Source organism: Mirounga leonina, unplaced genomic scaffold (assembly GCF_011800145.1).
Source record: "Mirounga leonina isolate KUSES-001 unplaced genomic scaffold, KU_Mleo_1.0 Mir_260, whole genome shotgun sequence".
Taxonomy (NCBI): domain Eukaryota; kingdom Metazoa; phylum Chordata; class Mammalia; order Carnivora; family Phocidae; genus Mirounga; species Mirounga leonina.
In genome coordinates this window covers 4,182,275-4,209,753 of record NW_023270642.1, presented here as the reverse complement: position 1 = coordinate 4,209,753, position 27,479 = coordinate 4,182,275, and positions in this window count along the sequence as shown.

Genomic DNA, 27,479 nt, shown 5'->3' with positions numbered 1-27,479 from the left:
GATGTCATCCACAAGAAAAAAATTTGGAGAGGTCACAAATACATGGAGATTAAAGAACATCCTACTAAAGAATGAAAGGAAATTAAAGAAGAAATTTAAAAAATACATGGAAACAAAAGAAACTGAAAACACGATGGTCCAAAACCTTTGGGATGCAGCAAAAACAGTCATAAGAGGGAAGTATATAGCAATACAGACCTACCTCAAGAAGCAAGAAAAATCTCAAATATGCAACATAACCTTACATCTGAAGGAGCTAGGAAAAGAACAACGAATGAAGCCTAAAGCCAGCAGAAGGGAAATAATAAACAGAGCAGAAATAAATGATATAGAAACAAACAAACAAACAAATCCCAGTAGAATAAATCAATGACATTAGGAGCTTGTTCTTTGAAAAAATTAATAAAATTGATAAACCCCTACCCAGACTTATCAAAAAGAAAAGGGAAAGGACCTAAATAAATAAAATCACAAATGGGAGTGGACAGATCACTACAGAAATACAATCAAAGAGAATATTATGAAAAATTATATGCCAACAAATTGGGCAATCCGGAAGAAATGGATAAATTCCTAGAAGCATATAAATTACCAAAACTGAAACAGGAAGAAATAGAAAACTTGAACAGACTGATAATCATCAATGAAATTGAATTTGTAATAAAAACTCTCCCAACAAACAAGAGTCCAGGACCAGATGGCTTCATAGGTGAACATTTAAAGAAGAGTTAATACTTATTTTTATCAAATTGTTCCAAAAAAGAGAAGTAGAAGGAAAACTTCCAAACTCATTCAATAAGGCCAGCATTACCTTGATTCCAAAACCAGACAAAGACCCCACTAAAAAAGAGAACTATAGGCCAGTATCCCTGATGAACATAGATGCAAAAATTCTCAACAAAATTCTAGCAAGTTAAATCCAAGTGTACATTAAAAGAATTATTCACCATGATCAAGTAGGATTTATTCCCGGGTTGCAAGAGTGGTTCAGTATTCATAAATCAATCAACATGATATACCACATTAATAAAAGAAAGGATAAAATCCTCTCAATAGATGCAGAAAAAGCATTTGATGAAGTACAACATCCGTTCTCAGTAAAAAACCCTCAAGAAAGTAGGGATAAAGGGAACATATCTCAACATCATAAAGGCCATATACAAAAGACCCACAGCTAATATCATCTTCAATGGGGAAAAACTGAGAGCTTTTCCTCTATGGTCAGGAACATGACAGGGATGTCCACTCTCACCACTGTTGTTCAACATAGTACTGGAAGTCCTAGCCTCAGCAATCAGACAACAAAAAATAAATAAAAGGCATCCAAGTCAGCAAGGAAGAAGTCAAACTTTCACTCTTCACAGATGACATGATCCTCTATGTAGAAAATGCGAAAGACTCCACCCCAAAACTGCTAGAGTTGATACAGGAATTAACAGAGTCGCAGGATATAAAATCAGTGTACAGAAATCTGTTACATTTCTGTACACCAATAGTGAAACAGAAGAAAGAGATATCAAGGAATTGATCCCATTTACAATTGTACCAAAAAACATAAGATATCTAAGAATAAACCTAACCAAAGAGGTAAAAGATCTGTACTCTGAAAATTATAAAACACTTATGCAAGAAATCGAAGATGATACAAAGCAATGGAAAAACATTCCATGTTCATGGACTGGAAGAATAAATATTGTTAAAATGTCTATGCTATCCAAGGCAATCTACACATTTAATGCAATTCTTATCAAAATAACACCAACATTTTTCATAGAGGTAGAACAAATAATCCTAAAATTCGTATGGAACCACAAAAGACCCCAAATAGACAAAGCAATCTTGAAGAAGAACAGCAAAACTGGAGGCATACAACAGTTCTGGACTTCAAGTTATATTACAAAGCTGTAGTTATCATTACAGTATGGTACTAACTCAAAAATAGACACATAGATCAAGGGAACAGAATAGAAAACCCAGAAATGGACCTGCAACTATGTGGTCAACTAATCTTTAACAAAGCACAAAGAATATCTGATGGATAAAAGACAGTCTCTTCAAAAACTGGTATTGGGGAAACTGGACAACAACATGCAAAAGAGTGAAATTGGACCATTTGCTTACACCATAACAAAAATAAATTCAAAATGGATGAAAGACCTAAATGTGAGACAGGAAACCTTCAAAATCCTAGAAAGGAACACAGGCAATAACCTTTTTGACCTCAGCAGTAGCAGCTTCTTGCTAGACATGTCTCTGGAGGCAAGGCAAACAAAACCAAAAATGAACCATTGGGACTTCATCCAGATAAAAACTTCTGCACAGCAAAGGAAACAAAAAACTAAAAGGCAATCTTTGGAATGGGAGAAGGTATTTGCAAATGATATATCTGATAAAGGGTTAGTAAGCAAAATCTATAAAGAACTTATCAAGCACACTAAGTTTCTGACACTAAGTTTATAGAGGTTTTTTCCCCACAAAACAATTCTTTTTTTTTTTTAAAGATTTTTTTATTTTTTTATTTGAGAGAGAGAGAATGAGAGACAGAGAGCATGAGAGGGAGGAGGGTCAGAGGGAGAAGCAGACTCCCTGCCGAGCAGGGAGCCCGATGCAGGACTCGATCCTGGGACTCCAGGGTCATGACCTGAGCCGAAAGCAGCCGCTTAACCAACTGAGCCACCCAGGCGCCCCCCCACAAAACAATTCTTTGTAACCCCAGCCAAGTGCCCTATGATCCAATTTAATTCTGACATTAACCAGTGTTAGTGCAGAGCCCATAAGTTAAGGACTCATTCTCATGAGACTGCCCCCCACTTCAGATGCCAATACTAAATAATAGGTCTGCAGGTTACCCACAACTTCTGTCTGACTTGGCTACAAATAAGAGGTTACAATGGCCTCTCCCACCTTGGATTCAAATATTTGCTGGAACAGCTCAGACAACTCAGGGAAACACTTAGGTTTACCAGTTTATTGCATAATAAAGGATATGATAAAAGATGTGGCTAAACAGCTAGAAGAAAAGATAAATGGTCTGAAAAGAGTTGAGATGTATCATCCTCCTGATAACAGGATGTGTTTATAATTTGGAAGCTCTCCAAATCCTATGCTATTGGGATTTGTATGGAGGCTTCATTAAGTGGGTATGATCAAAACAATTTTGTTGCCAGCCTCTCTCCCCTCTCTGGAGAATGGAGGGTAAGAATGAATATTCCTGGCTTTTAACTATTTCTTGGTCTTTCACCAGCCCCCATCCAGGAGTCATCCAGGAGCCCACCCAGAATCATTTCTTAGAACAAAAGACAGTATTGTCACCCAGGAAATTCCAAGGGATTTAAAAGTTCTTTGTCAGGAACCAGGGTTAAAGACCAAATATTAGAACATAAGATGTACCTAGTGCTCTTATCACTTCAGAAAATTTAGGAAACAAGGGTTTTAGGATCCCCATGTCAGGGCAGAAATCTATCATCTATCTATCATCTATCTATCTATCTATCTATCTATCTATCTATCTATCTATCTATCATCTATCTATTATCTATCTATCATCTATCATCATCTATCATCTATCTATCATCTATCTATTTATCAATCATCCATCATCTATCATCTATCTATCATCTATCATCATCTATCATCTATCTATCTATCTATCTATCTATCTATCATCTATCTATCTATCATCTATCTATTTATCTATCTATCATCTATCTATCATCTATCTATCTATCATCTATTATCATCTATCATCTATCATCTATCAATCATCTATCATCTATCTATCATCTATCATCTATCTATCATCTATCATCTATCTATCTATCTGTCATCATCTATCTATCATCTATTATTTTACTGTTAGGAAAGCATATAGGGTCCTCCATGACATCTGGGCCTTCATTACCTCTCTGACTTAAGATGGCAATATTCTACATTTCATGTGACATTGGCCTACTTGTTGCCCTGAGAGAATGCCTGGTGGTCTTATCAAAATCTCAAATGCCTTTCCTGCCACTTGCTATCCCTATTTCCTGTCTTATTATTTCTCCTTTCCACTATCTAGTGTACCATGCATGTCAGTAGTCCTATATCAGAGAGTGTGAAAACATCCGTGAATGTAGGGATTTTTTTTTTCTACATTACTGTATCCCTAATCACATCATAGGTTCTCAGTAAATATTTACTGAATTAATTTATCAGTAAACAAGAGTGTATACTCCAGACCCAAGAAAGAAAGCATCTCAACTACCTGGGGGGAATTTGACCCAGGAAAGCAGGGATTAGTCAGAACACATATTCTTTGCCTACACCAGAGATTTTAGGTTAAGAAGTATTTCTGATACATCAGAGGATGGTTTCCTTTAAATGTCCCCTGGTTTAACACACAAGAAGCTAAGTTTTTTTGTTTTGTTTTGTTTTTAATAAAGGAAAACCTCAATATTAAAAGAGAGCTGAGTGGCAGATGGAGAGTTCCCACTGTTAAAGAAATACCACCCTTTAGTTCAGATCCCACCGTACCTGGGAAAGCAACAGCCCTGGAAGTTAGAGTATCAAATATAATTATTTCAGGTCTTGAGGCCCTTAACCCATCCATTTAGAAATACAGTAGACCCTTGAACAACAAGGATTTGAACTGTGCTAGTCCACTTAAAAGCAGATTTTTGTTTGTTTGTTTTTTGGATGAATACAGTATGGAGCTATAAATGTATTTTCTCATTTTCTTAATAACATTTTCTTTTTCTTTTTTTTTTAAAGATTTTATTTATTTATTTGACAGAAAGAGAGAGACAGCGAGAGAGGGAACACAAGCAGGGGGAGTGGGAGAGGGAGAAGCAAGCTTCCTGCCCAGCAGGGAGCCCGATGTGGGGCTCGATCCCAGGACCCTGGGATCATGACCTGAGCTGAAGGCAGTCGCTTAACCAACTGAGCCACCCAGGCACCCCATCTTAATAACATTTTCTTTTCTCTAGCTTACTTTATTATAACAATACAGTATATATGACATACAAGATATGTGTTAATCAACTGTTACGTTATGGGTAAGGTTTCCAGTCAATAGTAGACCATTAGTAGTGAAGTTTTTGGAGAGTCAAAGTTATTCATAGGTTTTTTTTCATTGATTTTTTTTTTATTGTGTGAAATGTAAATGCCCCTAAGTCCCACATTGTTAAAGAGTCAACTGTATTGAAAACATACTTTAAGTCTATTCAATTTCTAAGACAGTGAAAATGAAACTGGCATTGGATTGAGAGCTTCACTCAATTAATAGTCAATGACTAGGAATAGTTCATTTACCTACTTCTGGTAATTGCTAGAGACTAGCTGGGACTTCAAGAGCCCCCCCTTAAATTTTATCTAGAAACTTCTGGTCTACATCCCATGAACTTCCCAATAAAAATGACCTAATCTGAAATTCTGGCCATTTCATTAGGGTCCTAACATTTGCCTAGAATTTTCTCTAATTAGGGGTCCAGAACTGTACACCCAGCCATTGGCTAAAGCCATAATTTAGATGAGACAGGCCTTCTTGACATAAATCTGTATCTCAGTATCACCATACTTATAATTCCTGATTATTAACTCTAGTTGTTAATGGGTCTTTTTTACATTCCCTTTTCCTGAATTGCATCTTATTAAAAGAAGAATGAAGAGGAAACCAGGTCTCAGCTGAATGGAACTAGTGTTAGGACCTTCTGCTAAGTGTAATAAATCATTCCTTGCATGAAGATCCAGAGAGGTGAGCCAGGTAAAGAGACCCTAGGAAAAGATGTGATGATGCCCAAGTACTAAAATTAAGCCCTGCTATGGACTGAATTGTGTTTTCCCCAAATTTATATGTCAAAGCCTTAACTCCCAGTGTGTCTGTATTTGGAGACAGTCTTTAAGGAGTAACTAAGGTTAGGGGGATTAATTAAGGTTACTTTAAGAGTAATTCAGGGGTTAAGTTATAAATTTCCACTTACAAAATTAAGTTATGGGACTGTAATATATGGCATGATGATTATATTTAATAATATTGTATTGCATACTTGAAAATAGCTAGGAGGGTGGATCTTGAAAGTTCTCATCACACCAAAAAACTATGTATGATGATGGATATTAACTGGGCTTATTGTGGTGATTATTTTATAATATATACAAGTATATTGAATCATTACATTGTACACCTAAATCTAATATCATGTTATGTCAATTATACCTCAATAAAAACAAAATAATAATAATAAAAAATACAGTCAGTAAAAAAAAAAAAAAAAGAAGTACTAAAGGTTAAATGAGATCATAAGGGTGGGCCTCTAATCTGATAGAACTCTTAGCCTTCAAGGAAAGAAAAAAAGGGAGATCTCTTTTTCTCTCCATGTTCATGTACTGAGGAAAGTCATATGAGGACTCAGTGAGAATGTGGCCATCTTCAAACTAGGAAGAGAACTCTCACCAGAAACTGACTACACTGGCACACTGATCTCAGACTTCCAGCTTCCAGATCTGTGAGAAAATACATTTCTGTTGTTTCAGTTACTCAGTTTGTGATACCTTGTTATGGCAGCCTGAACAGACTAATACAAACCCAAAGGACTGTGGAACAAAGTTTTAGAATCAGATGGAAAAGGGTCAACAGAAGAGAAAGTCAGAATAAACAGGAAGGAGCCTTGGGAAGTGTCATCATGATCTTTCTCTCTCTCTCCCTCTTTAAAATTTTCTATTGTGATCCTTTTCTGTGATTAGGGATTTTAGGGAATGTAGATGTGAAGATTGGCTTAAAGGGACAAAGGGCAATCAAACAGTCTGCAATGAATGATTCAGTTACTAACCACAGTCCTTTGCTGCTACTTTATCACTTAGTTCTTATCTTAAAAATCCCATTTTAGCACTCTCTTCCCCTAAACTTACTGAATGTGAGATTCCAGAATATCTTAAATCCAAGTTTAATATGGCCCTGCAGATACAACTATCTGGCTCTGGTAGGTGTTCACCAAATCAGTTGCATAGCATCCCTTGAGTTAGCTTCCCTGGACAGTCATGTTAATTGAGCTCCAGCCACTGGAATACAGATTAAATTTTATTATATCTGGCCCATAAAAAACACCTATGGATTACTTCATGCTGTTTCCTTTTCATATGCATATATTCAAGGAAAACATCATATGCATATATTCAAGACGGCAGGGCCTCCATTAGCCTGGGTTCCTAAAAAACTATGTGAAACAGAGCCTTGCCAACTTGGAACCACCTTGGAATATCAATATTAGTGAGAAATAAACTTCTATTGTGCTTAAGCTATTTTACATTTTGGATATATTTGCTGTAATATTACACCTATCCTAAAAAATACAGGAAGGCAAAATCACAGGTGTAAGAAGCTGTGACAACTGGCAAACAATGTGGAGAGAGAGAGACCCAGGATCTTGGTAACAATATATATGGATTCTCAACATTAACTAGCATGACAGTGCTCAAAGCATTTATTACATTGTGAAAATTTGTTACAGGGTCCCAACAGTCCACTACCTGAGCCCACTGAGATGTGCATTGTCCCATCTGGTTCTCAGTCATCAATCCAGTCTTGCACTGCAATAATACTCCTTGTTTCTGACTTCAACATTCTCAACTTTGGCTCTTTTTCAGCCCACCCCTATTGTATGCTCACAGGAGACATTTTTACTTTTCCACATTATTTTGTAGTCTAAGACTGGGAGAGACTATCCAAGATGTTTCACCATTTCTCTCTACCACTTTGAGGAAAGATAATATTCCACTCTTCTCACATCTTATTTGGGTATAGAACTTTGTATGACATTCTGTCATAAGCCTATTGATTAAGAAAATTCATACAGCTTTCTCTATTTTTTTTTTTTTTTGGCAATGTTTCTAGTATCACTTCAGGTCTCAGGCAAAGTCTGGAGTCTTGATCTCCAGGAAGAAATGCTGAGGCTCTCTCTATTCTTGGATCACCCATACTTACCTAGGGCTTTTATTATTATCTGGCACTAGTAGGTTGGCCCTAGGTAGAGGGAAGATGTACCCTCTTTGCAGGATCACATGACATTTTCCTTCCATTCCTAATTTGTTGAGAAATTTTAAATGAATTGATTTTTTTCAAATGCTTTATTTATTGTATGATCATATGTTTGTTTGTTTTCTAATTTACTCTTTCAATATGGTGAATCCCATCAATCAGTTTTCAAATACTGAACCAGTCTTCCATTGTTTAAGTAAGACCTGCTTGGTAATTATGTATGGTAATTTTTATGTATTCCTGGATTTGAATTGCTAATATATTTTTAAATTCTTTTATTTTTTTACTTTTAATGTTTTTTATTATTATGTTCAGCTAGTCAGCATATAGTACATCATTAGTTTTTGATGTATTGTTCAATGATTCATTAGTTGAGTATAACACCCAGTGCTCATCACAACATTGCCCTCTTTAATACCCATCACAATTTCCCCCTCCCCTCCCTTCTGTAACCCTCTGTTTCCCAGAATCCAGAGTCTCTCATGGTTTGTCACTTTCTCTGATTTCTTCCCATTCACTTATCCCTCCCTTCCCCTATGGTCCTCCACGCTATTTTTTGTTCCACATATGAGTGGAACCATATGATAATTTCTTTTTCTAATTTCTAATTTCACAAGTGAAATTTCTAATTTCACTTAGCAGAATCTCCTCCAGTTCCATCCATGTCAATGAAAATGGTAGGTATTCATCCTTTCTGATGGCTGAGTAATATTCCATTGTATATATGAACCACACCTTCTTTATCCATTCATCCATTGAAGGACATCTCAGCTCCTTCCACAGTTTGACTATTATGGACATTGCTGCTATGAACCCATTGCTGCTATGAACCCTATGCATGTGCCCCTTCTTTTCACTACATCTGTATCTTTGGAGTTAATACCTAGTAGTGCAATTGCTGGGTCATAGGGTAGCTCTATTTTTAACATCTTGGGGAATCTCCATATTGTTTCCCAGAGTGGCTGTACCAGCTTGTATTCCCACCAACAATGGAAGAGAGTTCCTCTTTCTTCACATCCATGCCAAAATTTGTTGTTCCCTGTCTTGTTAATTTTAGCCATTCTAATTGGTGTAAAGTGGTATGTCATTGTGGTTTTGATTTGTATTTCCCTGTTGGCTAGTGATGTTGAGCATTTTTTCTTTTTTTTTTAATGTTCAGTTAGCCAGCATATAGTACATCATAATTTTTGATGTAGTGTTCAGCGAGTCCTTAGTTGCTTATAATACCCAGTTCTCATCACAACATATGCCCTCATTATTGCCCATCACCCAGTTACCCTGTCCCCCCCTTTCCCCTCTGTAACCCTAAGTTTTTTTCCCAGAGTTCAGAGTCTCTCATGGTTTGTCTCCCTCTCTGATTTCTTCCCGTTCAATTTTCCCTCCCTTCCCCTATGATCCTCCGCACTATTCCTTATGTTCCACATGTGAGTGAAACCATACGATAATTGTCTTTTTCTGCTTGACTTATTTCACTTAGCATAATACACTCTAGTTCGTTCCATGTCGATGCAAATTGTGGGTATTCATCCTTTCTGATGGCTGAGTAATATTCCATTGTATATATGAACCATATCTTCTTTATCCATTCATCTGTTGAAGGGCATCTTGCCTCCTTCCACTGTTTGGCTATTGTGGACATTGCTGCTATGAACACTGGGGTGCAGGTGCCCCTCATTTTCACTACCTCTGTATGTTTGTGGTAAATATCTAGTAGTGTAATTGCTGGGCCATAGGGTAGCTCTATTTTGAACATCTTCAGGAACGTCCATACTGTTTTCCAAAGTGGCTGTACCAGCTTGCATTCTCATCAACAATGTAAGAGGGTTCTCCTTTCTCTACATCCATGCCAACATTTGTTGTTCCCTGTTTTGTTAATTTTTGCCATTCTACCTAGTGTAAGGTGGGATCTCCTTGTGGTTTTGATTTGTATTTCCCTGATGGCTAGAGATATGGAGCATTTTTCATGTGTCTGTTGGCCATTTGTATGTCTTCTTTGGAGAAGTGTCTGCTCATGTCTTCTGTCCATTTCTTTTATTTTAACTTTTTATTGTTATGTTAATCACCATACATTACATCATTAGTTTTTGATGTAGTGTTCCATGATTCATTGTTTGTGTATAATACCCAGTGCTCCTTGCAGAACATGCCCTCTTTAATACACATCACCAGGCTAACCCATTTTCCCACCCCCTCCCCTCTAGAACCCTCAGTTTGTTTTTCAGAGTCCATTGTCTCTCCTGGTTCGTCTCCCCCTCCGATTTCCCCCTTTCATTCTTCCCCACCTGCTATCTTCTTCTTTTTTTCTCTTAAATATATTGTATTATTTGTTTCAGAGGTACAGACCTGTGATTCAACAGTCTTGCACAATTCACAGCACTCACCATAGCACATACTCTCCCCAATATCTATCACCCAGCCACCCCATCCCTCCCACCACCCCCAACTCCAGCAACCCTCAGTTTGTTTCCTGATATTAAGAATTCCTCATATTAGTGAGGTCATATGATACATGTCTGTCCTATTGACTTATTTCAATCAGCATAACACCCTCCAGTTCCATCCACATCATTGCAAATGGCAAGATCTATTTCATTTTGATGGCTGCATAATGTTCCGTTGTATATACATACCACTTCTTCTTTATCAATTCATCTGTCGATGGACATCTTGGCTCTTTCCACAGTTTGGCTATTTTGGACATTGCTGCTGTAAACATCGGGGTGCACGTACCCCTTCGGATCCCTACATTTGTATCTTTGGGGTAAATACCCAGTAGTGCAATTACTGGATCCTATGGTAGCTCTATTTTCAACTTTTTGAGGAACCTCCATACTGTTTTCCAGAGTGGCAGCACCAGCTTGCATTCCCACCAACAGTGTAGGAGGGTTCCCCTTTCTCCGCATCCTCGCCAACATCTATCCTTTCCTGACTTCTTAATTTTAGCCATTCTGACTGGTGTGAGGTGGTATCTCATGAGGTTTTGATTTGGATTTCCCTGATGCTGAGTGATGTTGAGCACTTTTTCATGTGTCTGTTGGCCATTTGGATGTCTTCTTTGCAAAAATGACTGTTCATGTCTTCTGCTCATTTCTTGATTGGATCATTTGTTCTTTGGGTGTTGAGTTTAAAAGGGCTTCATAGATTTTGGACACTAGCCCTTTATCTGATATGTCATTTGCAAATATCTTCTCCCATTCTGTTGGTTGTATTTTGGTTTTGTTGACTGTTTCTTTCACTGTGCAAAAGCTTTCTATCTTGATGAAGTCCCAATAGTTCATTTTTGCCCTTGCTTCCCTTGCTTTGGTGATGTTTCTAGGAAGAAGTTGCTGTGGCTGAGGTCGAAGAGGTTGCTGCCTGTGTTCTCCTTTAGGATTTTGATGGACTCCTGTCTCGCATTGAAGTCTTTCAACCATTTGGAGTCTATTTTTGTGTGTGGTGTAAGGAAATGGTCCAGTTTCATTGTTCTGAATGTGGCTGTCCAATTTTCCCAAGACCATTTGTTGAAGAGACGGTCTTTTTTCCACTGGACATTCTTTCCTGCTTTTTCAAAGATTAGTTGACCATAGAGTTGAAGGTCCATTTCTGGGCTCTCTATTCTGTTCCATTGATCTATGTGTCTGTTTTTGTGCCAGTACCATACTGTCTTCATGATGACAGTTTTGTAATAGAGCTTGAAGTCCGAAATTGTGATGCCACCAGCTTTGCTTTTTTTTTCTTCCAATATTCCTCTGGCTATGCGGGATCTTTTCTGGTTCCATACAAATTTTAGGAGGATTTGTTCCATTTCTTTGAAAAAAGTAGATGGTATTTTGCTAGGGATTGCATTGAATGTGTAGATTGCTCTAGGTAGCATTGACATCTTCACAATATTTGTTCTTCCAACCCATGAGCATGGAACCTTTTTCCATTTCTTTGTGTCTTCCTCAATTTCTTTCATGAGTATTTTATTTTTATAAAATACATTTTTTAAATTTTTAATGTATTTTTTAAAGATTTTATTTACTTATTTGACAGAGAGAGACACAGCGAGAGAGGGAACACAAGCAGGGGTAGTGGGAGAGGGAGAAGCAGGCTTTCCGCCAGGCAGGGAGCCCGATGTGGGGCTCGATCCCAGGACTCTGGGATCACGACCTGAGCCGAAAGCAGACGCTTAACGACTGAGCCACTCAGGTGCCCTTATTTTATAGTTTTCTGAGTACAGATTCTTTGCCTCTTTGGTTAGATTTATTCCTAGGTATCTTATGGTTTTGGGTGCAGTTGTAAATGGGATCAACTCCTTAACTTGTCTTTCTTCTGTCTTGTTGTGGGTGTATAGGAATGCCACTGATTTCTGTGCATTGAGTTTATATCCTGCCACTTTACTGAATTCCTGTATGAGTTCTAGCAGTTTTGGGGTGGATTCTTTTGAGTTTTCCACATAAAGTATCATATCATCTGCAGAGAGTGAGAGTTTGACTTCTTCTTTGCCGATTAGGATGCCTTTTATTTCCTTTTGTTGTCTGATTGCTCTGGCTAGGACTTCTAATACTATGTTGAATAGCAGTGGTGATAGTGGACATCCCTGCCGTGTTCCTGACTTTAGGGGGAAAGCTCTCAGGTTTTCCCCATTGAGAATGGTATTTGATGTGGGTTTTTCATAGATGGCTTTTATGATCTTGAGATATGTACCCTCTATCCCTATACTCTGAAGAGTTTTGATCAGGAAAGATGTTGTACTTTGTCAAATGCTTTTTCTGCATCTATGGAGACTATCATATGATTCTTGTTCTTTCTTTTGTTAATGTATTGTATCGCATTGATTGCTTTGCCAGTGTTGAGCCAAACTTGCAGCCCGGGGATAAATCCCACTTGGTCTTGGTGAATAATCCTTTTAATGTATTGTTGGATCCTATTGGCTAGTATTTTGGTGACAATCTTTGCATCCATGTTCATCAGGGATATTGGTCTGTAATTCTCCTTTTTGATGGGGTCTTTGTCTGTATTGGGGATCAAGGTAATGGTGGCCTCATAAAACGAGTTTGGAAGTTTTCCTTCCATTTCTATTTTTGGAACAGGTTCAGAAGAATAGGTATTAATTCTTCTTGAAATGTTTGGTAGAATTCCCCCTGGGAAGCCATCTGGCCCTGGGGTTTTGTTTCTTGGGAGATTTCTGATGACTGCTTCATTTTCCTTAGTGATTATAGGTCTGTTCAGGTTATCTATTTCTTCCTGGTTCAGTTTTGGTAGTTGAGACATCTCTAGGAATGCATCCATTTCTTTCAGATTATCTAATTTGCTGGCATAGAGTTGCTCATAATATGTTCTTATAATTGTTTGTATTTCTTTGGTGTTGGCTGTGATCTCTCCTCTTTCATTCATGATTTTGTTGATTTGGGTCATTTCTCTTTTCTTTTTGAAAGGTCTGGCCAGGATGTTTATCAATCTTGTTAATTCTTTCAAAGAACCAGCTCCTAGTTTCGTTGATATGTTCTACTGTTCTTTTGCTTTCTATTTCATTGATTTTTTCTCTGATCTTTATTATTTCTCTTCCCCTGCTGGGTTTAGGCTTTATTTGCTGTTCTCTCTCCAGCTCCTGGTGTGGGGTTAGGTTGTGTATTTGAGACCTTTCTTATTTCTTGAAAAGGTTTGTATTGCTATATACTTTCCTCTTAGGACTGCCTTTGCTGCATCCCAAAGATTTTGAACAGTTGTGTTTTCATTTTCATTTGTTTCCATGAATTTTTTTTAATTCTCTTTAATTTCCTGGTTGACCCAATCATTCTTTAGTAGGATGCTCTTTAGTCTCCATTTATTTGAGTTCTTTCGACTTTCCTCTTGTGATTGAGTTCTAGTTTCAAAGCATTGTGGTCTGAAAATATACAGGGAATGATCTCAATCTTTTGGTACCAGTTGAGACCTGATTTATGACCTAGGATGTGATCTATTCTGGAGAAAGTTCCATGGGCACTTGAGAAGAATGTGTATTCTGCTGCTTCGGGATGGAATGTTCTGAATATATCTGTCAAAGTCCATTTGTTCCAGTGTGTCATTTAAAGTCTTTATTTCCTTGATGATCTTTTGCTTAGCTGATCTGTCCATTTCAGTGAAGGTGGTGTTAAAGTCCCCCACTATTATGTATTGTTGTTGCTGTGTTTCTTTGCTTTTGTTATTATTTGGCTTGTATAATTGGCTGCTCCCATGTTAGGGGCATAGATATTTACAATTGCTAGATCTTCTTGTTGGATAGACCCTTTAAGTAGGATATAGTGTCCTTCCTCATCTCTTATTACAATCTTTGGTTTATAATCTAATTTGTCTGAAATAAGGATTGCCACCCCAGCTTTCTTTTGGTGTCCATTAGCATGGGAAATGGTTTTCCACCTCCTCACTTTCAATCTGGGGGTGTCTTTGGGTCTAAAATGAGTCTCTTGCAGACAGCATATCGATGGGTCTTGTTTTTTTTATCCAATCTGAGAGCCTGTGTCTTTTGATTGGGGCATTTAGCCCATTTACATTCAGGGTAACTATTGAAAGATATGAATTTAGTGCCATTGTATTGCCTGTAAGGTGACTGTTAGTGTATATTGTCTGTGTTCCTTTCTGGTCTATGTTACTTTTAGGCTCTCTCTTTGCCTAAAGGACCCCTTTCAATATTTCTTGTAGGGCTTGTTTCGTGCTTGTAAATTCCTTTAGTTTTTGTTTGTCTTGGAAGCTTTTTATCTCTACTTCTATTTTCAATGACAGCCTAGCTGGATATAGTATTCTTGGCCGCATATTTTTCTCATTTAGTGCTCTTAAGATATCATGCCAGTCCTTTCTGGCCTGCCAGGTCTCTGTGGATAGGTCTGTTGCCAATCTAATGTTTCTACCATTGTAGGTTACAGATCTCTTGACCCCAGCTGCTTTCAGGATTTTCTCTTTGTCTCTGAGACTCATAAGTTTTATTATTAGGTGTCGGGGTGTTGACCTATTTTTATTGATTTTGAGAGGGGTTCTCTGTCCTGGATTTTGATGCCTGTTTCCTTCCCCAAATTAGGGAAGTTCTCTGCTATAATTTGGCCAATATACCTTCTGTCACTCTGTCTCTTTCTTCTCCTTCTGGGACCCCAATTATTCTAATGTTGTTCCATCTTATGGTATTGCTTATCTCTCAAATTCTCTCCTCGTGATCCAGTAGTTGTTTCTCTCTCTTTTTCTCAGCTTCTTTATTTTCCATTATTTGGTCTTCTATATCACTGATTTTCTCTTCTGCCTCATTTATCCTAGCAGTTAGCACCCCCATTTTTGATTGCACCTCATAATAGCCTTTTTGATTTCAAATTGGTTAGATTTTAGTTCTTTTATTTCTCCAGAAAGGGTTTCTCTAATAACTTCCATGCTTTTTTCATGCCCAGCTAGAATCATTAAAATCATCATTCTGAACTCTAGTTCTGACATTGTAATAATGCCCATATTGAATAGTCAGTACTGCCTCTTGTTCTTTTTGTTGAGGTGATTTTTTCTGTCTTGTCATTTTGTCCAGAGGAGAATAGATGAATGAGAGAACAAAAAATAGATGAATGAAAGAAGAAAATGCTGACAGGGTAACAACATCCCCAGAAAATATACCCTAAACAAATCAGAAAAGACCAGAAACTGGGGGAAAAGAAACGGAAAGAAAGAAAAAAGAAAAAGAAAAGATAAAAACAAACAACAGAACAAAACAAAAAAAAAAAACAGAATATGATCAAATATGATCAGGCTGGTGCATAGATCAGTGCCACACACTAGATTTGGGGCGTATTTTGGTCTATTAGAAGAAAGTGCCTCCCAAAATTTTAAAGAAAGAAAAACTTATATATGTACAAAAATAAGGGTTAATATGATGAAGGGATGGAATATGACTGTAAAGATGGGAATTATAAGCAATTTTTATAAAAGGAATTGATAAGAAGTTGTTTGAAAAAGGAAAGAAGAGGATTTAAAAAAAAGAAAGAAAAAAAAGGGAAAGAATGTGATCAGGCAGGAGACTAGAACCAAGCCATTCACTAGAGATTTAGGGTATATTTTGATCTGTTAGAAGAAACTGTATCCCAAAATTTTAAAGAGAGAACAACTTATATATATATACCAAAAATATGGGTAACTACTATGAATGGATATAATATGACTCTAAAAATGAAAAATAAAAAAGATTTTTTAAAATGGGATTGATAAGATGTTGGTTGAAAAAGGGAAAAGAAAAATTTAAAAAAAAAGTTAAAAAAATTAACTTTGAAAGACTAAAGAATCATGGGAAAAAAGCCATGAATTCTATGTGCAGTATTCCCCTAGCGCTGGAGTTGTGCCGTTCTCATTGATCAGTAAACTTGGTCTTGGCTGGCTGTTCTTGCTGATCTTCTGGGGGAGGGGTCTGTTGCCGTGGTTCCCAAATGTCTTTGCCTGAGGCCAAATTGCCCCGTCCTTGCGTTTCTGGGCTAAGTAATCTGCTCGGGTTTGCTCTCTGGAGCTTTTGTTCCCTGCAAGCTTTCTGTACAGCTTTGGAGGATGAGAGTGAAAATGGTGGCCTCCCAATCTCCGCCCTAGAGGACCCGAGAACTTGGGGCCCCACTCTTCAGTGTGCCCCCAGAGAAAAGCACTCCCATCTTCCTGGTCTCCGGCCACACTCTGTGCTCACCCAGCCTGTGACCAAGCGTTTCTATCTCTGACACCCGACCCGGTTTGGGGTCTCCAAACCCAGCAGATCCCTGCGGTGTGCTCCTGCACTGCTCCTCCCAGGGGATAAAGGTGAGTCTCCCCAGATCTGCCACTTGTTGGGTCCCTGCTGGAGGAGCAGTGGCCCGACTGTGCCGTGGATCATGGTTTATGGCAACCCAGAGCTGAGAGCCTGTTCCTCGGCTCCGTCTCTGCAGCCATCTTCCCCCTTCCAATACCTGGGAACTCTGCCACACCTAGGCATCCCCAGTGTTTCTGTGACCCTGAGGTTCATGAGACCACACTGTACCATGATGGTTTCACCCCCCACTTAGCCACTGGAATGACGTCCCTCAGTGGAGCCAACTTCTAAAAGTTCCGATTTTGTGCTCTGCTGCTCTATCACTTGCCAGAAGTGGAGGATGGAGGCCCCCTCCCCCACGGTCTACCCTCCCAAGTATCACCTCGGGTTCACTTCTCTGCACGTCCCACCTTCCAGAACGTGGTCGCTTTTCTATTCAGACAGTTGTTGCTATTCTTTTCTTCAATCTGCTGTTGAGTTTGTAGCTGTTCAGAATGCTTTGATCCCTATCTAGTTGAATTCCTGGGACCAGATGAAATCCAGGTCTCCTACTCCTCTCCATCTTGCTCCGCCCCTATTATGTCCATTTCTTGACTGGATTATTTGTTTTTGGGGGGTTGAGTTTGAGAAGTTCTTTATGGATCTTGGATATCAGCCCTTTATCTGTAGTGTCATTTGCAAATATCTTCTCCCATTCTGTGGGTTGCCTCTTAGTTTTGTTGACTGTTTCCTTTGCCATGCAGAAGCCTTTTATCTTGATGAAGTCCCAAAAGTTCATTTTTGCTTTTGTTTCCCTTACCTTTGGAGATATGTCATGAAAAATGTCGCTGCCACCAATGTCAAAGCAGTTACTGCTTATGTTCTTCTCTAAGATTTTGATAGATTCCTGTCTCACACTGAGGTCTTCCATCCATTTTGAGTTTATCTTTGTGTATGGTGTAAGAAAATGGTCCAGTTTCATTCTTCTGTATATAGCTGTCCAATTTTCCCAGCACCATTTATTGAAGAGACTGTCTCTTTTCCGTTGGATATTCTTTGTTGATTTGTCAAAGATCAGTTGACCATAGAGTTGAGGGTCCATTTCTGGGGTCTCTATTTTGTTCTATTGATCTATGTGTCCGTTTTTGCTCCCGTACCATGTTGTCTTGATGATCACAGCTTTGTAATATAGCTTGAAGTCAGGCATCGTGATGCCCCCGGGTTTGGTTTTCTTTTTCAACATTCCCCTGGTTATTTGGGGTCTTTTTGGTCCCATACAAATTTTAGGATTGTTTGTTCCAGCTCTGTGAAAAATGTCAGTGGTATTTTGATAGGGATTGCATTGAAAGTATAGATTGCTCTGGGCGGGATAGACATTTTAACAATGTTCATTTTTCCAATCCAATAGCATGGAATGTTTTTCCATGTCTTTGTGTCTTCTTCAATTTCTTTCATGAGTGTTCTGTAGTTTCTAGAGTACAGATCCTTTACCTCTTTGTTTAGGTGTATTCCTAGGTATCTTATGGTTTTTGGTGCTATTATAAATGTATTTGATTCCTTAATTTCTCTTTCTTCAGTCACATTGTTAGTGTATAGAAATGCTACTGATTTCTGTGCATTGATTTTGTATGCTGCCACATTGCTGAACTGCTGTATGAGTTCTAGCAATTGGGGGTGGAGTTCCAATCCATGCTATTGGATTGGAAAAATGAACATTGTTAAAATGTCTATCCCGCCTAGAGCAATCTATACTTTCAATGCAATCCCTATCAAAATACCACTGACATTTTTCACAGAGCTGGAACAAACAATCCTAAAATTTGTATAGGACCAAAAAAGACCCCAAATAACCAGGGGAATGTTGAAAAAGAAAACCAAACCCGGGGGAATCACGATGCCTGACTTCAAGCTATATTACAAAGCTGTGATCATCAAGACAACATGGTACAGGAGCAAAAACGGACACATAGATCAATAGAACAAAATAGAGACCCCAGAAATAGACCCTCAACTCTATGGTCAACTGATCTTTGACAAATCAACAAAGAATATCCAATGGAAAAGAGTATCATGTCATGTGTGAAGAGAGAGAGTTTGACTTCTTCTTTGACAATTTGAATGCTTTTTATTTCTTTTTGTTTTCTGATTGCTGAGGCTAGGACTTCCAGTATTATGTTCAACAATATTGGTGAGAGTGGGCATCCCTGTTATGTTCCTGACCTTAAGGGAAAAGCTCTCAGTTTTTCCCCATTGAGAATTGTATTCACTGTGGGCTTTTCATAGATGGCTTTTATGTTACTGAGGTATGTTCCTTCTATCCCTACACTGTGGAGAGTTTTAATCAGGAAAGGAGGCTGTATTTTGTCAAATGCTTTTTCTGCATCAATTGAGAGGATCATATGGTTCTTGTCTCTTCTTTTATTAATGTGCTCTATCATGTTGATTGATTTGCCAATGTTGAGCCACCCTTGCAGCCCAGGAACAAATTCCACCTGGTCGTGGTGAATAATCCTTTTCATGTACTGTTGGATCCTATTGGCTAGGATTTTGTTGAGAATTTTGGCATCCATATTCATCAGGGATATTGTTCTATAATTTCCTGTTCTCCTTTTTGATGGGCTCTTTGACTTTAGGATCAGGGTAATGCTGGCCTCATAGAATGAGTTTGGAACTTTTCCTTCTGTTTCTATTTTTGAAACAGTTTCAGTAGAATAGGTATTCTTTCTTCTTTAAAATTTGGCAGAATTCCCCTGGGAAGGCATCTGGCCCTGAAATCTTGTTTTTTGGGAGGTTTTTGATGACTGCTTCCATTTCCTTGCTGGTTATTGGTCTGTTCAGAATCAGTTCAGATTGAAAGAAATTTATTTCTTCCTCTTTCAGTCTTGGTAGTTTATAAGTTTTCAGGAATGCATCCATTTCTTCCAGATTGCTTAATTTGTTGGCATATAGTTGCTGGTAATAATTTCTAATAACTGTTTATATTTCCTTGTTGCTAGTAGTGATCTCTCCCCTTTCCTTCATGATTTGATTGATTTGGATCCTTTCTCTTTTCTTTTGGATAAGTCTGGCCAGTGTTTTATCAATCTTATTAATTCTTTCAAAGAACCAACTTCTAGTTTCATTGATCTGTTCTACCATTTTTCTGGTTTCTATTTCATTGATCTCTGCTCTAATCTTTATTATTTCTCTTCTCCTGCTTGGTTTAGGCTTTACTTGCTGTTCTTTCACCAGTTCCTTTATGTGTAAGGTGCTAAGGGATTTTTCTAATTTTTTGAGAGAGGCTTGGATGGCTATATACTTTCCCTTATGACCGCCTTTGCAGTATCCCATAGGTTTTGGCCTGATATGCTCTTATTCTCATTAGTTTCAATGAATTGTTTAAGTTCTTCTTAACTGGTTGACCCATTCATTGTTTAGCAGGATGCTTTTTAATTTCCAAGTGTTTGAGTTCCTTCCAAATTTCTTCTTGTGGTTGAATTTCAGTTTCAAGGCAGTGAGGCCTGAAAATATGCATGGAATAATCTCAATCTTTTGGTATCATTTGAGACCTGATTTGTGACCCAGTATGTGGTCTTTTCTGAAGAAATTTCCATATGCACTCAAGAAGAGTGAATATTCTGTTGTTTTAGGATGGAATGTTCTGTATATATCTACGAATTCTATCTGGTCCAATGTGTCCTTCAAAACTCTTGTTTCTTTATTGATTTTCTGCTTAGATGATCTGTCCATTGCTGTGATTGCAGTGTTGAGGTCTCCTACTATTAATGTATTATTATCAATATGTTTCTTTATTTTGTTGTTAATTGGTTTATATAATTGGCTGCTCCCATATTGGGGGGATAGATATTTACAATTGTTAAATCTTCTTGTTGGATAGACCCTTTAAGTATGATATAGTGTCCCTCTACATCTCTTACTGTGGTCTTTGGTTTAATATCTAATTTGTCTGATATGACGGTTGCTACCCCAGCTTTCTTTTGAGGTCTGTTGGCATGGTAAATAGTTCTCCAACCCCTCACTTTCAGTCTGGAGGTGTCTTTAGGTCTAAAATGAGTCTCTTGTAGACAGCATATGGATGGGTCCTGCTTTTTTATCTAATTTGATACCCCGTGTCTTTTCATGGTAGCATTTAGCCCATTTACATTCAGACTAACTATTGAAAGATATGAATTTATTGCCATTGCATTGCCTATAAAGTCCCTGTTTCTGTAGATCGTCTCTGTTATTTTCTTGTCTATAATCCTCTTAGGGTCTCTCTTTGCTTACAGGATCCCCCTTAATATTTCTTTCAGGGCTGGCTGGTGGTCATATATTCTTTTAGTTTCTGCCAGTCCTAGAAGCTCCTTGTCTCTCCATCCATTCTAAGTGACAGCCTTGCTGGATAAAGTATTATTGCCTGCATGTTCCTTTCATTTAGTACCCTGAATATATCTTGCCAGCCCTTTCTGGCTGCCAGGTATCTGTGGACAGGTCTGATGTTATTCTGATGATTCTCCCTCCATATGTAAGGAACCTCCTCCCCCTTGCTATTCTCTGGATAGTTTCTTTGGCTGTAAAATTGGCAAGCTTCACTAGCATATGTCAGGATGTTGATCTATTTTTATTGATTTTGGGAGGGGTCCTCTCTGCTACTTGGACTCGACTGCTTGTTTCTTTCTCCAGATTAGGGAAGCTCTCAGCTATTATTTGTTCAAATATACCTTCTATCCCTCTCTCTCTCTCTCTCTCCACCCCCTTGTCGATCCCAATAATTCTGACACTGGAACATTTCATGGCATCATTAATCTCTCCAGTCCTTTTTTTTTTTTCCATGTGCTACTAACAGCCTCTCTCTGTTTTCCTCAACTTCCTTCCTTTCCATCAGCTTATCTTCTAGATCACTAATTCTCTCTTCTGCCTTATTTACCCTGGCTGTTAGAGTATCCTGTTTAGACTGCATCTTATTCATTGCATTTTTTAGTTCAGTCTGATTAGATCTCATTTCTGCTCTTAGAGATTCTATATTGTCACAAATGCTTTTTTCAAGCCTAGCTTTTGACTTTAAGATTGCTATCCTGAATTCTAACTCTGATATCTTGTTTATATCCATATCCACTAGTTCTGTGGCAGAGGACATTATCTCTGTTTCTTTTCTTTGCTGAGAGTTCCTCTCCTAGTCATTCTGTTGAGGGATGGTTGAGTGAATGGGCAGAGTGCAAAATATCAGCCATGACCCAAGCAAGATGCACCCTAGCAAAATCTGGAGTGGTCAGAAGCCACCACCAAAAAAAAAAAAAAAGCCAAAATGAAACACAAGAACAAAATTAAAAAAATTAAAATTTAAAAAAGGTGGGGCAAAGGGCTATAATCTCTCAGTGTGGGCAAAACAGGGTGTTTCAGTTGTTCCTGGGTGTATTTTGGTCTGTGTGTTAGAGGACACTTTCCCAAAATTACAAGGAAATTAAAACTTGTATATATATAAAGGTAAAATTGAATAGAGTGAAAAAAGGCCTAAAATAAACCATATACCTATAAAAATATAGGTTAAAAAGCAACAACGAAAAATAAGCTGATATAATAAACATCTAGTTAAAATGAGGAGAAGGTAAAAAGAACCACAACAACAAAATAAATACAGGGAAAAAGCATAAGAAAAAGAAAAGAAAAAAAAGGGAGAATTTTATCTCAAAAATAAACAAGTCGTGAGGCCACACCTAGAACTCCATATACTAGTTTCTCCTGACGTTGGGATTTTATAGTTTTATGAGATCCATAGGATTGTTGTACACCTGTTCTTCTAGCCTGTCTTCTGGGGGAGGGGCCTGCCTCACTGTTTCTCAGGTAACCCCGCCTGGACGGAGTTGCCCCATCCCCTGTCAGGGGGATTGGCTCAGTGGAAACAGGTCCTCTGTGTAGCTTTTGTTCTATGCTTTTTCAGAGGATCAGCAAAAATGGCTGCAGCCAAACCTCTGGCCCATAGCAGAAAATTCACAGTCTGCCCTCTTTCATAAACCCTCCAGGATAAACAGTCTCCACTTTTGTTATTGCCAAAAAACCGCAGCCTCCCATGGTGCACACCCACAGGAACTCTCTCAGAGATAGTCCCAGGGGCCCAGGAATGCCACTGACGTTTGTGATTCTAAAACCTCAGGTGGCTGCAGACTATAGGGGGCACCCAAAGCTCCTGGATCATGTCTGGGTGCAGCTCTAAAGCCCTTTCTGTGCCACTACTGCTCTGCAAGCTTTTGCCAGTTACAGGCACAGGTTTCAGATTTTTTCACGCTGCTCAAGAGAAGAGGGATTATCAACTGGCCGGCTCACAGTTTATGCTGATTTGAGCTAAGAGTCCCTTCCTGGGCTTGCTTACCAGAACCTGCTTCCTGACTCCACTGCTCAGGCACCCTACCAGTTCAGGGATGCCCTTTGCTCTGCATTTCCCTATACCCCGATACCACAATGCCTTACCTAGAATTCTGTCTTTTCATTTCCAGAGCTCCTTTCAGAGAGGGATGTCTCTCACTAGAGCAGATTTCTAAGGGCTCTGATTTTGCACTCTGGTGTTATATCACCTTCCAGGAGCCAGCATATGGAGGCTCCCTCCTGCTTCTGTTTATCTTCTGATATCTCCCCACAGATTCACAACTCTGCACATCCTACCTTGCAAAAAGCAGTCGCTTTTCTACTTGTAGAGATCCAGATATATATTCTTACATCTCAGGCTGATTTTGTGGGAGTTCAAAATGGTTTGATAGATATACAGCTAAATTCAGGGGACCAGGTGAAACGAGGTCCCCTCCTCCTCCCTTGAGTTGCTAATAATTTGTGAAGGATTTTTGCAATTCTATTCATGAAGGATTTTAGTCTGTAGTCTATAGTTTCTTTTTTTTTCTTCTGTTTGTCTCTTTTTAGTATAAAGTGCTTACTTCATTAAATAAGTGGAACTATTTCTTTTTCTTCAAACTTCTAAAGAGATTGTGTATTGTGGTATTATATATTTTTTCTTCTTTAAAATGTCTAGTAAAATTTACCAATAAAATCATCTCATCTGGAGATATCTATGTTGGAATGATCTTACCTACAATTAATTTATTGTACTAGATATAGGTCTATTTAGGTGATTTCTTCTTGACTGAATTTTAGTAATTTGTACTTTTCAAGGAATTCATGCTTTTTATTTAAGTTTTGAATTTGTGGGCATAAAGTTATACATAGTATCCTCTTAATTTCTTTGTGTTATACAATTATGTTCCCTCTTTTATTCCTTTTCTTAATTTTTAAAAAAATTTATTTAGTTAACATACCGTGCAATATTGGTTTCTGGAGCAGAATTCAGTGATTCATCACAGGTATACAACACCCAGTGCTCATCACAAAAACGCCCTACTTAATACCCTTCACCCATCTATCCCATCCCCCCACCCACCTCCCTCCCTCAAGAGTCAGCCTGTTCTCTATTGCTAAGAGTCTCTTATGGTTTATTTACCTGTCTCCCTTTCTCCCTGCCTTCTCATATGTTCATAGGTTTTATTTCTTAATTCCTCATATGAGTAAGATCATATGATATTTGTCTATCTCTGACTATTTCACTTAGCATAATACACACTAGCTCCATCTATGTCATAACAAATGGCAGGATTTCATTCTTTTTGATGGCTGAGTAATATTCCATTGTATATATATACCACCTCTTCTTTATGCATTCATCAGTCAATGGACATTTGGGCTCTTTCCATTGTTTGGCTATTGTTGATAATGCTGCTATAAACATCGGAGTGCATGTACCCCTTCGAATCTTTATTTTTGTATCCTTTGGGTTAATACCTAGTAGTGCAGTTACTGGGTTGTAGGGTAGTTCTATTTCTAACTTTCTGAGCAACCTCTATACTATTCCCCAGAGTAGCTGCACCAGTTTGCATTCCCACGAACATTGTGAGAGGGTTCCCCTTTCTCCAAATCCTTGCCAACATCTGTTGTTTCTTGTGTTGTTAATTTTAGCCATTTTGACAGGTATGAGGTGGTATCTCATGGTTTTGATTTCTATTTACCTTATGATGAGTGATGTTGAGCATCTTCTCATGTGTCTGTAGGCCATTTGTATGTCTTCTTTGGAGAAATATCTTCACGTCTTCTGCCATTTCTTGAATGAATTTTTTGTTTTTTGGGCGTTGAGTTTGATAAGCTCTTTATGGATTTTGGATACTAACCCTTTATCCAATATGTCATTTGCAAATATCTTCTCCCATTCTGTAAGTTGCCTTTTAGTTTTGTTGATTGTTTCCCTGGCTGTGCAGAACTTTTAATGTGATGAAGTCCCAATAGTGTATTTTTGCTTTTGTTTCTCTTGCCTCTGGAGATGTGTCTAGTAAGAAGTAGCTACCCCTGAGGTCAAACATGTTACTACCCTGGGGCGCCTAGGTGGCTCAGTCGGTTAAGCAGCCAGCTCTTGATTTCAGCTCAGGTTATGATCTCATCATACCCCACGTCAGGCTCCACACTCAGCAGAAGTCTGCTTGAGGATTCTTTCTCCCTCTCCCTCTGCCTGACCCCCTGCATGTGCATACACCCCCCTCGCTAAAATAAATAAATAAAATCTTTAAATTAAAAAAAAAAGGTTACTGCCTGTGTTCCCTTCTAGGATTTTGATGGTTCCTGTCTTACATTTAGATCTGTAACCTATTATGAATTTATTTTGTTTATGGTGTAAGAAAGTGGTCCAGTTTCATTCTTTTGCATGTTGCTGTCCAGTTTTCCCAACACCATTTGTTGAGGAGACTGTCTTTTTTTTTCTATTGGGTATTCTTTCCTGCTTTGTTGAAGATTAGTTAACCATATAGTCATGGGGCCAGTTCTCAGTATCTATTCTGTTCCATTGATCTATGTGTCTATTTTTGTGCCTATACCCTACTGTCCTGATAATCACAGCTTTCTAATATAATTTGAAATCTGGAATCATGATGCCTCTAGTTTCATTTTTCTTTTTCAGGATTGCATTGCCTATTTGGGGTCTTTTGTGGTTTCATACAAATTTTAGGATTGTTTCATCCAGCTCTGTGAAAAATTCTGGTGTTATTTTGATAAGAATTACATTAAATTTGTAGATTTCTTTGGGCATTGTAAACATTTTGACAAAGTTTGGTTTTCTAATTCATGAATATGGAATATTTTTCCATATTTGTGTCATCTTCAGTTTCTTTCATCAGTATTCTATAGTTTGAACAGTACAGATATTTTACCTCTTTAGTTAGGTTTATTTCTAGGTATCTTATTGTTTTTGGCACATTTGCAAATGGGATCAATTACTTGAATTATTTTTCTGGTGCTTAATTATTGGTGTAAAGAAATACAACAGATTTCTGCACTTTGATTTTATATCCTGCAACTTTGCTGAATTCATAGCAATTTCTTGGTGGAATCTTTTGGATTTTCTACTTAGAGTATCATGTTGCCTGCCAATAGTGAAAATTTGATTTCTTCTTTGCCTACTTGGATGTCTTTTATTTCTTTTTGTTGTCTGATTAGTGAGGCTAAGACTTCCAATACTATGTTAAATAGTAATGGTGAGAGTGGACATCCCTGTCTTGTTCCTGACCATAGGGGAAAGGTTTTCAGTTTTTCCCCATTGAGTATCATATTAGCTGTGTCTTACATATATGGCCTTTATGATGTTGAGGTATGTTCCATCTATCCCTACTTTGTTGAGGGTTTTTATCAAAGAAAGGATGCTGTATTTTGTCAAATGTTCTTTATCCATCTATTGAGAGGATCATATGGTTCTTATCCTTTCTTTTATTAATGTGTTGTGTCACCTTGATTGATTTGTGGATGTTGAACCACACCTACAACCCAGGGATACATCCCACTTGGTCATGATGAATAATCCTTTTAATGTACTGTTGGATCTGATTAGCCAGTATCTCGTTGAATATTTTTGCATCCATGTTCAACAGAAATATTGGTCTGTAATTCTCCTTTTTTAGTGGAAGCTTTCTCTGGTTTTGGAGTCAAGGTAATGCTGACTTCATAGAATGAGTTTGGAAGATTTCCTTCCATTTCTATATTTTGGTAGAGTTTCAGAAGAATATGTATTAATTCTTCTTTAGATGTTTGGTAGAATTCCCCTGTGAAGGCATCCGGTCCTGGACTCTTGTTTGTTGGGTGATTTTTGGTTACTGATTCAATTTCTTTGCTGGTTATGGGTTTGTTCAGGTTTTCTATTTCTTCCTGTTTCAGTTTTGGTTGTTAATATGTTTTTCAGAATGCATCTATTTCTTCCAGATTGCCTAATTTGTTGGTATATATTGGCTCATAGTATTTTCTTATAATTTGTATTTCTGTAGTGATTTCTCCTCTTTCATTCATGATTTTATTAATTTGGGTCCTTTCTCTTTTGTTTTTGACATTCTGGCTCAGGTCTTATCAAACTTATTAATTATTTCAAAGAACCAGTTTCTAGTTTTGCTGATCTATTCTACTGTTGTTGTTGTTGTTGTTTTATTTCTATATCATTGATATCTGCTCTAATCTTTATTATTTCCCTTCTCCTGCTGGATTTCGGTTTTAATTGCTGTTCTTTTTCCAGCTCCTTTAGGAGTAAGGTTAGGTTGTGTATTTAAGTCTTTTCTTGGTTCTTGAGGTAGTCCTGGATAGCAATGTACTTCCTGCTTAGGCCCACCTTTTGCTCTGGACTGTCGTGTTTTCGTTTTCATTTGCTTTCATGTATTTTTAAAAATTTTCTTTAATCTCCTGGTTGACCCATTCATTCTTTAGTAGGAT